This window comes from Arachis stenosperma, chromosome 1 (assembly GCF_014773155.1).
Source record: "Arachis stenosperma cultivar V10309 chromosome 1, arast.V10309.gnm1.PFL2, whole genome shotgun sequence".
Lineage (NCBI taxonomy): Eukaryota > Viridiplantae > Streptophyta > Magnoliopsida > Fabales > Fabaceae > Arachis > Arachis stenosperma.
The window spans coordinates 53,029,229-53,040,585 of NC_080377.1; the positions used below are offsets into that span (position 1 = coordinate 53,029,229).

Sequence of the window (11,357 nt, forward strand, 5' to 3'; positions counted from 1 at the left end):
AAAATTTTAAAATTATTCTTATTTTATTTGATTAAAATTTTATATTTAAAAAATTATTTTATTAAGATAATTAAATCAAAATTTAATAATTTAAATTTAAATTAATTAAAATCCTTCTATAATTTTTAAAATAATTAAACATTTTGAATATTTAAATTTTTAAACTATGTTTATCTATTTTTTTTTAATTTTAATCTTAATCCTAATTGAATCTAACCCTAACCCAGACATCTCTTCTTCCGAGCTGCACACACACATGAAATAAGAAAGAAACAAAGGGAAGAGAGAAGAGGGAAGAGAGTGGGCTGCGATGGAAGGAAGAAGAGAAGAGGAGAGAGGACTGTCCCGCGCCGGCGTCGCGCCTCACCATCCGTCGGAGAGGACCAGAACGCGATGAGGAGAAGGAGTTGGTTTCTGCCGTCGCCGGGAGACAGAACCAGCATCTAGTTGGTCCCTGGAGGTGAGCTTCCTTCGGCCATATTCTTTATTTTTTCAATTTCATTGCTATAAATCATCACTATGCCTTTAATTTTTTTATGAAAGTTGAATTTGTTGCTGAAATGATGACTGAGCTAAATTTTTTTCTTACTGTAAATCATATTTTGTTTAACACAACTATTTCAGAATTTTGTGTGATGCTCAGATCATAAGTAGTCATGTAAATAGTTACTATTCTGTCCATATACTTAATTGTTCTATTATATATGTTGTGGCAGGAGGAAACTTTTCCTGCTCAAATTAGGATTGTATAGATTGTTGAATCTATTTCTCCGGATTGGTGTTTTTCTGTCGACAAGTATTCTTTGAGAAGTATTAATTATCTTTATGGTTGTTATGCTACAATGACTTTAGGTTCACTGAAACGTACACGTCTATGATGTGGGATAAGTTAGGGGAACCAGTTGGGTTACTTATTTGAATTTTGATTTTAAGTCTCAGTTACTGTCTTTCTTCCATCGACCTCTGTTTCTCGTGTTGCTAAAGTATCATACTTCAGTTGCTCCCATTTTGTCCCAATCGAAGTTGCTGTTCACTGTTGTTGACACTGTTATTTCTGACTTTGTTTACAATTTCTATGAATTGGATTGGAATGGTTGAGTGATTCAAATAGATTATTAGAGTTGAAAAGTCTAAAAGATAATAAAAATTAATTAGTAATAAAGCTCGACTAAGTGTCTTGTTTAGAATATACAAGTACAGATTTCAAATACCAATATGCACATACCTGGTTTTGCCAATTGGATAAATTTATTCACTATGTTAATCAAGTTAATATCATCAACGATTTCCTTAATTCATCACTTTCTTTACTTAGTATTGATTTATAGTTATGTACTATCTTCCAGCTTGCCTTGCTAAATTTGATTGAGTCTAAATTAAATAAAACTTATTTTGTTAAGCATTTGTGTGTTTAGAATTTTTTGAGATACTAATGGTACTTCTGGATAATGCTTCTTCAGGATGGCCGGGTTCATGCCCTTTACTCAACCCCATCGATATACACCGATGCGAAACATGCTGCTAATGAGGCGTGGCCAATCAAGACTAACGACTACTTTCTATGAGTCCTGAATGCGAATAATTCAATGAATAAGCTGTCATACTTAAAAATCATTCATTCCAACTTGTTGTTTGATATTTGTACCATGAATTTGTTAGGTATGCCGACATGAAAAATGGGCTATTAGACGGAGTATTTTACAAGTAGGCCAGCAATCAAACGCTATGTTAGATTCTCAAGTGTCTACTACTTGGTAATCCTTCTAAGTTCTTACTATTATTGTTAAGATTTGGTTAGATTTTAGCTACTTTGAGAAAATTTATCGAATTCAAAAGTTTCCCCAAATATTCTATGCAAATGTCTTCATTCAAATGTATATTAGAATCTCATTATAATTCAGAACTCTAATTAATTGCTTAGATGCTATTGGTTTAGAGTTTTATTTTGATAAATGAGAGTTTAGCACCTCTCTGTAATTAAAAGTATAATAAGACGCATTGATACTTGCTGCTCATGCTGTACAATCCACAATGATGAGAAAAGTCAACTATATTAAATTGTTTCGAAGGATCACTTGTTGCTATTTTAAGTTTATGCATAATTTCCATAATTTGCTGCTGTGGAATTTTCTCTTTTCAGGTTTGGATTTTCATTAGGATAATTGTTGTAATGTTCTTATTTTGTGTTTTGACATAAACCTATTATGGAACTTTATGAGTGTAAAAGCATAAAAGAAAAGTCAAGTATATTTGTTATGAGAATTTTGGTAAAAATTGTGTTTTGTAGTGATTGTTTGACAATTGATACTTATGTAAATTTAATGAATTGAATTATGATTGATTAGCCCGAGTTTATATATTGAATTGTTAATTCTTGATAATTTACATTCTTGGTTGGCTAGTTTTAAACTTTAAGAATAAATTCTTAAAGAATTAATTAATTTTAACTTTTAAGTTCTAACTTAATTTTTACTCTAATGAAAATAGTGTTTTGTGTTGTTTTTTAATTTTGGTTTTCATTGTTCATATTTGCAGGGGTACAAAATTGATACCAACATGACTGAAATATGCTAGAAGAGTCAAGAATTATAAATCCTATATGATACAATTTTATGTTAGGAAAAAATTATGTTTAGTTGAATTTCTAGAACTTATTTTATTGTAAAAAAACCTTAATGACATGTAAGATATTCTAATTATCTATATGATTATATATTATATAAATATTAAGTTAACGTGTTTAAAAAATTAATTGATATATCAATTATTTAATTAAATGTTTTAAAATGAATTTTTTATTTTTGTAACTAAGAATAAAAAATGTTACAAAAGTAAGTAGTATTTTGTAAAAAAATATTATGATACAAAAATTTAAATTGTTACGAAAAATATTTTAAAGGTCAAATATTGTTATCACTTTTGTAACAACTTTTGGTTTTTTGTATCAGAAAAATTTGTTACAAAATATTACTTTGAATTGTAACAGTTCTATTTTTTGTTACAAAAACTTTGTGTAACGGAACATGTAAGAACCGAGATTAATTAACCATTCAATTAAATAATTAAAATTTTTTAAAATAGGATCCAAAAATTTAGAATGTGAATTAGAAATTTTAAATAGGATATTTGGACTCAGTAGATTTTTTTGAGTCAGAAAATGTAATTTTCTACGAAAAATCGCATAAAAACTCGAACCGATAAATAAACCAGCAGTACCGGCTTAAGTCTGTCCGGTACTGTGCGAGAATAACTAGACACAGTAGAGAACCTTAGAAAAATATTAGAAATTAAAAATCGGGCATTAATTTTAAATATTTGACCCGAAATTGGGCCAAACGAGCCAAAAATGTTAATGGGTTAGATTGGGCCCAAGTTGGGCCAAAGTCCAACATATATAAGCTCATTAAATGAGCCCCATTCAGCTCATTTAACACAAAGTCACAAACACAACAGACACCCTAGCTGAAAAGAAGAGGGAAAGAAGAGAGAAAGTTACTATTCACTGTCTTCTTCAATCCATCATATCTCGAGTTACAGTGCTTTGATTTGCGTGCTGTCAGCGGCTACGCGAAGTTCTTGCCGAACCCGTCACTTCTAGCTAAGCCTTGTGGTAAGCTTCTCGAAATTCCCTGCCCAGTATCCTGCCCTAAGAATTTTGAGCTTTTGGGTTTTGTATTAAGTGAAATTTTTGTGATTTTGGGTGTTTAGGTACACTCTAGTCTTTGGTTCCTATTGGGTTTGACCCAATCAATCTTGAATAGGTTAAGTTTATTCTCTACCCTTGTGAAATTGTAATTTTGATGAAACTCTAGGTTGATTTAGTTATGAATTATGTGTATGTAGCTTGAATTGCTGTTATGTGGAGAATGTTGGTAACTTGAATAGCTTGGAAGTGGATTTGGTGGCTTGAGAACTTGTGGAAGCTTGATTTGTACTCAATTTTGGGTTTTATGCATATTGAGAATCGGCCAAGATATGGTTTTAGTTTTCTCTATGTAATATATAATATTTCTAGACACTTAGCCTAGTGACCCATAGGATAGGTTGGATTGAAATGGTTGTTGAGATTGTTGAATGAGGATGTATGATGCTTTGATGAATTTGAATATTTTAATGAATTGTGATGTTGAGGTTGATAAATGATATTTGAAATTTGAGGTTGAAGTTGAATGAGTTTGATTATGATGATTGTTAGTAATATAATGGTGATTGATGATTGTGTTGGGTGAAAAATTATTTTAATATGATATAATTGATTATTAGAGTTGAGAATTGGGTAATGTGAATGAAAACTTGGTAGAGTTGGTAGAATGAGACACAAAAGGGGTAAATTCGAGGTAAATTAGAGTTTGGTATGGTTTTGGACTGGTTTTGGTTAAGAATTTTAAGGATTTGAGAAATTAGTGAACTTTGGTAAACATGAATTTTTGGTGAATTTTGACATATCATAACTTGATTCTCAAAGCTTAAAATTGAATGGAACTTATTTTAAATTAAAGACGGCTTTGAGAGCTTTAAATTGATATAAAGTTTGTAGAAAATAAATTTTTGTAGAGAAAGTTATGACCGTTTAAAGTTTGGTGTCAAAATTTGAATTCTCTGATGTTGTAGAGTTTTATTATTTCTGGTTTGTGTGCGCACGCACACTGCTATGCGCGTGCTCTCATTAGTGGCAAATTTTGACTTGTGCGTACGCACAGCCTTGTGTGCACGCATACACAGGGAGGTGCCTACTGTTGGAAGCGCTTGCACACTCTGGTGCGCACACTGGTGCACGAAATTGTGATCATCAATGGCGCCATCAACATGGTACGCTCAATTGCAATCTCAACTCTTTATCACAACTTCGCACAACTAACCAGCAAGTGCACTGGGTCGTCCAAGTAATAAACCTTACACGAGTAAGGGTCGATCCCACGGAGATTGTTGGTATGAAGCAAGCTATGGTCATCTTGTAAATCTCAGTCAGGCGGATTCAAATGGTTATGGAGGATTAATGATTAAAAGATAAATAAAACATAAAGATAGAGATACTTATGTAATTCATTGGTGAGAATTTCAGATAAGCGTATGGAGATGCTTTGTCCCTTCCGTCTCTCTACTTTCCTACTGTCTTCATCCAATCTTTCTTACTCCTTTCCATGGCAAGATGTATGTTGGGCATCACCGTTGTCAGTGGCTACAGTCCCGTCCTCTCAGTGAAAATGTTCAACGCGCTCTGTCACAACACGGGTATTCATCTGTCGGTTCTCGATCATGTCGGAATAGAATCCAGTGATTCTTTTGTGTCTGTCACTAACGCCCCACAATCGCGAGTTTGAAGCTCGTCACAGTCATTCAATCCTTGAATCCTACTCAGAATACCACGGACAAGGTTTAGACCTTCCGGATTCTCTTGAATGCCGCCATCAATTCTAGCTTATACCACGAAGATTATGATTAAGGAATCCAAGAGATATCCACTCAATCTAAGGTAGAACGGAGGTGGTTGTCAGGCACACATTCATAGGTGAGAATGATGATGAGTGTCATGGATCGTCACATTCATCAAGTTGAGGAACAAGTGATATCTTAAAACAAGAATAAGTTGAATTGAATAGAAGAACAATAGTAATTGCATTAATACTCGAGGTACAGCAGAGCTCCATACCTTAATCTATGGTGTTTAGAAACTCCACCGTTGAAAATACATAAGTGATAATGGTGATCATTGGCTTTGGCCCCAGAGAGGGAACCAGAAGAACCAAGATGAAAATACAATAGCAAAAGGTCTTATTTGTAGAGAACTAGTAGCTTAGGCTTTACAAAGATGAGTAAATGACATAAAAATCCACTTCCGGGCACACTTGGTGTGTGCTTGGGCTGAGCATTGAAGTTTTCATATGTAGAGACTTTTCTTGGAGTTAAACGCCAGCTTTTGTGCCAGTTTGGGCGTTTAACTCCCATTCTTGTGCCAGTTCCAGCGTTAAACGCCAGAATTCTTGAGCTGACTTGGAACGCCTGTTTGGGCCATCAAATCTCGGGCAAAGTATGGACTATTATAATTGCTGGAAAGCCCAGGATGTCTACTTTCTAATGCAATTAAGAGCGCGCCAATGGGGCTTCTGTAGCTCCAGAAAATCCACTTCGAGTGCAGGGAGGTCAGAATCCAACAGCATCTGCAGTCCTTTTCAGCCTCTGAATTAGATTTTTTCTCAGGTCCCTCAATTTCAGCCAGAAAATACCTGAAATCATAGAAAAACAGACAAACTCATAGTAAAGTCCAGAAAAGTGAATTTTAACTAAAAACTAATGAAAATATAATAAAAACTAACTAAGACATACTAAAAACATACTAAAAACAATGCCAAAAAGCGTATAAATTATCCGCTCATCACAACACCAAACTTAAATTGTTGCTTGTCCCCAAGCAACTGAAAATCAAATAAGATAAAAAGAAGAGAATATGCAATGAATTCCAAAAACATCTATGAAGATCAGTATTAATTAGATGAGCGGGGCTTTTAGCTTTTTGCCTCTGAACAGTTTTGGCATCTCACTCTATCCTTTGAAATTCAGAATGATTGGCTTCTATAGGAACTCAGAATTCAGATAGTGTTATTGATTCTCCTAGTTAAGTATGATGATTCTTGAACATAGCTGCTTTATGAGTCTTGGCCGTGGCCCAAACCACTCTGTCTTCCATTATTACCACCGGATACATACATGCCACAAACACATAACTTTTTCAGATTGTGACTCAGCTTTGCTAAAGTCCCCAATTAGAGGTGTCCAGGGTTCTTAAGCTCACTCTTTTTGCCTTGGATCACAATTTTATTATTTTTTTTTGAATTCACTGCTTTTTCTTGTTTCAAGAATCATTTTTATGATTTTTCAGATCCTCAGTAACATGTCTCCTTTTTCATCATTCTTTCAAGAGCCAACATTCATGAACAACAAATTCAAAAGACATATGCACTGTTCAAGCATACACTCAGAAGTCAAAGTATTGCCACCACATCAAAATAATTAATCTGTTATAAAATTTGAAATTCATGCAATTTTTTTCTTTTTCAATTAAGAACATTTTTCATTTAAGAAAGGTGATGGATTCATAGGACATTCATAACTTTAAGGCATAGACACTAAGACACTAATGATCATGTAATAAGACACAAACATAGATAAACATAAGCATAAAAATTCGAAAAACAGAAAAATAAAGAACAAGGAGATTAAAGAACGGGTCCACCTTAGTGATGGCGGCTTGTTCTTACTCTTGAAGATCTTATGGAGTGTTTTAGCTCCTCAATGTCTCTTCTTTGCCTTTGTTGCTCCTCTCTCATGATTCTTTGATCTTCTCTAATTTCATGGAGGAGGATGGAATGTTTTTGGTGCTCCATCCTTAGTTGTCCCATGTTGGAACTCAATTCTCCTAGGGAGGTGTTGATTTGCTCCCAATAGTTTTGTGGAGGAAAGTGCATCCCTTGAGGCATCTCAAGGATTTCGTGATGAGTGGGATCTCTTGTTTGCACCATCCTTTTCTTAGTAATGGGCTTGTCCTCGTCAATGAGGATGTCTCCCTCTATGTTAACTCCAACTGAATTACAGAGGTGACAAATGAGATGAGAGAAGGCTAACCTTGCCAAGGTAGAGGACTTGTCCACCACCTTATAAAGTTCTTGGGATATAACCTCATGAACTTCTACTTCCTCTCTAATCATGATGCTATGAATCATGATAGCCCGGTCTATAGTGACTTCGGACCGGTTGCTAGTGGGAATGATTGAGCGTTGGATAAACTCCAACCATCCCCTAGCCACGGGCTTGAGGTCATGCCTTCTCAGTTGAACCGGCTTCCCTCTTGAATCTCTCTTCCATTGAGCGCCCTCTTCACAAATGTCTATGAGGACTTGGTTCAACCTTTGATCAAAGTTGACCCTTCTAGTGTAAGGGTGTTCATCTCCTTGCATCATGGGCAAGTTGAATGCCAACCTTACATTTTCCGGACTAAAATCTAAGAATTTCCCCCGAACCATTGTAAGCCAATTCTTTGGGTCCGAGTTCACACTTTGATCATGGTTCTTGGTGATCCATGCATTGGCATAGAACTCTTGAACCATTAAGATTCTGACTTGTTGAATGGGGTTGGTAAGAACTTCCCAACCTCTCTATGGATCTCATGTCGAATCTCCAGATATTCACTCTTTTTTACTTTGAAAGGGACCTCAGGGATCACCTTCTTCATGGCCACAACTTCATAGAAGTGGTCTTGATGCACCCTTGAGATGAATCTCTCCATCTCCCATGACTCGGAGGTGGAAGCTTTTGCCTTCCCTTTCCTCTTTCTAGAGGTTTCTCCGGCCTTATATGCCATAAATGGTTATGGAAAAACAAAAAGCAATGTTTTTACCACACCAAACTTAGAAGGTTTGCTCGTCCTCGAGCAAAAGAAGAAAGAAGAGAGTAGAAGAAGAAGAAATAGAGGAGATGGAGGTGGCTTTATTTTTCGGCCAAGGGGGAGAAGTAGTGTGTAAGTTGTGTGAAAATGAAGGAGTGAAGATGGGTTTATATAGGGGTGGAGAGAGGGGTAAGGTTCGGCCATTATGGGTGGGTTTGGGGGGGAAAGTGGTTTGAATTTGAATGGTGAGGTAGGTGGGGTTTTATGAAGGATGGATGTGAGTGGTGAAGAGAATGGTGGGATTTGATAGGTGAGGGGTTTTTTAGGGAAGAGGTGTTGAGGTGATTGGTGAATGGGTGAAGAAGAGAAAGAGTGGTGGGGTAGGTGGGGATCTTGTGGGGTCCACAGATCTTGAGGTGTCAAGGATAATTCATCCCTGCACCAAGTGGCGAGCAAAAATGCTCCTTCTGCCAATCCTGGCGTTAAACGCCAGGATGGTGCCCATTTCTGGCGTTTAACGCCAGCTTGGTGCCCATTCCTGGCGTTAAACGCCAGTCTGGTGCCCCTTTCTGGCGTTAAACGCCCAGAATGGTGCCAGACTGGGCGTTAAACGCCCATTTTGCTATCTTCACTGGCGTTTAAACGCCAGCAGATTTTCCTCCAGGGTGTGCTGTTTTTCTTTCTGTTTTTCATTCTATTTTTGCTTTTTCAATTGATTTTGTGACTTTCCATGATCATCAACCTATAGAAAACATAAAATAACAAAGGAAAATAGATAAATATAACATTGGGTTGCCTCCCAACAAGCGCTTCTTTAATGTCAGTAGCTTGACAGTGGGCTCTCATGGAGCCTCACAGATACTCAGAGCAATGTTGGAACCTCCCAACACCAAACTTAGAGTTTGAATGTGGAGGTTCAACACCAAACTTAGAATTTGGTTGTGGCCTCCCAACACCAAACTTAGAGTTTGACTGTGGGGGCTCTGTTTGACTCTGTTTTGAGAGAAGCTCTTCATTCTTCCTCTCCATTGTTACAGAGGGATATCCTTTAGCCTTAAACACAAAGGATTCTTCATTCACTAGAATGATCAATTCTCCTCTGTCAACATCAATCACAACCTTTGCTGTGGCTAGGAAGGGTCTGCCAAGGATGATGGATTCATCCATGCCCTTCCCAGTCTCTAAGACTATGAAATCAGCAGGGATGTAATGGTCTTCGATCTTTACCAGAACATCCTCTACAAGTCCATAAGCATGTTTTCTTGAATTGTCTGCCATCTCTTGTGAGATTCTTGCAACTTGTACCTCAAAGATCCCTAGCTTCTCCATTACAGAGAGAGGCATGAGGTTTATGCTTGACCCTAGGTCACACAGAGCCTTCTCAAAGGTCATGGTGCCTATGGTACAAGGTATTGAGAACTTCCCAATGTCCTGTCTCTTTTGAGGTAATCTCTACCTAGTCAAGTCATCCAGTTCTTTGGTGAGCAAAGGGGGTTCATCCTCCCAAGTCTCATTACCAAATAACTTGTCATTTAGCTTCATGATTGCTCCAAGGTACTTAGCAACTTGCTCTTCAGTGACATCTTCGTCCTCTTCAGAGGAAGAATACTCATCAGAGCTCATGAATGGCAGAAGTAAATCCAATGGAATATCTATGGTCTCAATGTGAGCCTCAGATTCCCATGGTTCCACATTAGGGAACTCTTGGAGGCCAGTGGACGTCCATTGAGGTCTTCCTCAGTGGCGCTCACTGCCTCTTTCTCCTCTCCAAATTCGGCCATGTTGATGGCCTTACACTCTCCTTTTGGATTTTCTTCTGTATTGCTTGGAAGAGTACTAGGAGGGAGTTCAGTAACTTTCTTACTCAGCTGACCCACTTGTGCCTCCAAGTTTTTAATGGAGGACCTTGTTTCAGTCATGAAACTTTGAGTGGTTTTGATTAGATCAGAGACCATGGTTGATAAGTCAGAGTGGCTCTGCTTAGAATTCTCTTTCTGTTGCTGAGAAGATGATGGAAAAGGCTTGCTATTGCCAAACCTATTTCTTCCACCATTATTGTTGTTGAAACCTTGTTGAGGTCTCTGTTGATCCTCCCATGAGAGATTTGGATGATTTCTCCATGAAGGATTATAGGTATTTCCATAGGGTTCTCCCATGTAATTCACCTCTTCCATTGAAGGGTTCTCAGGATCATAAGCTTCTTCTTCAGATGAAGCGTCCTTAGTACTGCCTGGTGCAGCTTGCATTCCAGACAGACTTTGAGAAATCATATTGACTTGCTAAGTCAATATTTTGTTCTGAGCCAATATGGCATTCAGAGTATCAATATCAAGAACTCCTTTCTTCTGATTCGTCCCATTGTTCACAGGATTCCTTTCAGAAGTGTACATGAATTGGTTATTTGCAACCATTTCAATGAGTTCTTGAGATTCTGCAGGCGTCTTCTTCAGATGAAGAGATCCTCCAGCAGAGCTGTCCAATAACATCTTGGACAGTTCAGACAGACCATCATAGAAGATACCTATGATGCTCCATTCAGAAAGCATGTCAGAAGGACACTTTCTGATCAATTGTTTGTATCTTTCCCAAGCTTCATAGAGGGATTCACCTTCCTTCTGTCTAAAGGTTTGGACTTCCACTCTAAGCTTACTCAATTTTTGAGGTGGAAAGAACTTTGCTAAGAAGGCATTGACTAGCTTTTCCCAAGAGTTCAGGCTTTCTTTAGGTTGTGAGTCCAACCATATCCTAGCTCTGTCTCTTACAGCAAATGGGAATAGCATAAGTCTGTAGACCTCAGGGTCAACCCCATTGATCTTGACAGTGTCACAGATTTGCAAGAACTCAGCTAAAAACTGATGAGGATCTTCCAATGGAAGTCCATGGAACTTGCAATTCTGTTGCATTAGAGAAACTAATTGAGGCTTAAGCTCAAAGTTGTTTGCTCCAATGGCAGGGATAGAGATGCTTCTCCCATAGA

The 11,357-nt window shown here is 37.1% G+C and overlaps 1 long non-coding RNA gene and 1 other non-coding gene across 2 annotated transcripts; both read left to right on the forward strand.

Moving 5' to 3' along the window:
• The first annotated feature begins 224 nt into the window (after positions 1 to 224).
• LOC130944344 (uncharacterized) lies at positions 225 to 2,687 on the forward strand. The gene is made up of 3 exons (XR_009072025.1): positions 225 to 460; positions 1,461 to 1,754; positions 2,536 to 2,687. It is a non-coding gene; the product is annotated as an uncharacterized LOC130944344 (long non-coding RNA).
• An 8,233-nt stretch (positions 2,688 to 10,920) lies between these two features.
• On the forward strand, positions 10,921 to 11,028 carry LOC130947702 (small nucleolar RNA R71). Its single transcript, XR_009072775.1, has one exon. It is a non-coding gene; the product is annotated as a small nucleolar RNA R71 (small nucleolar RNA).
• The last annotated feature ends 329 nt before the right edge of the window (positions 11,029 to 11,357 follow it).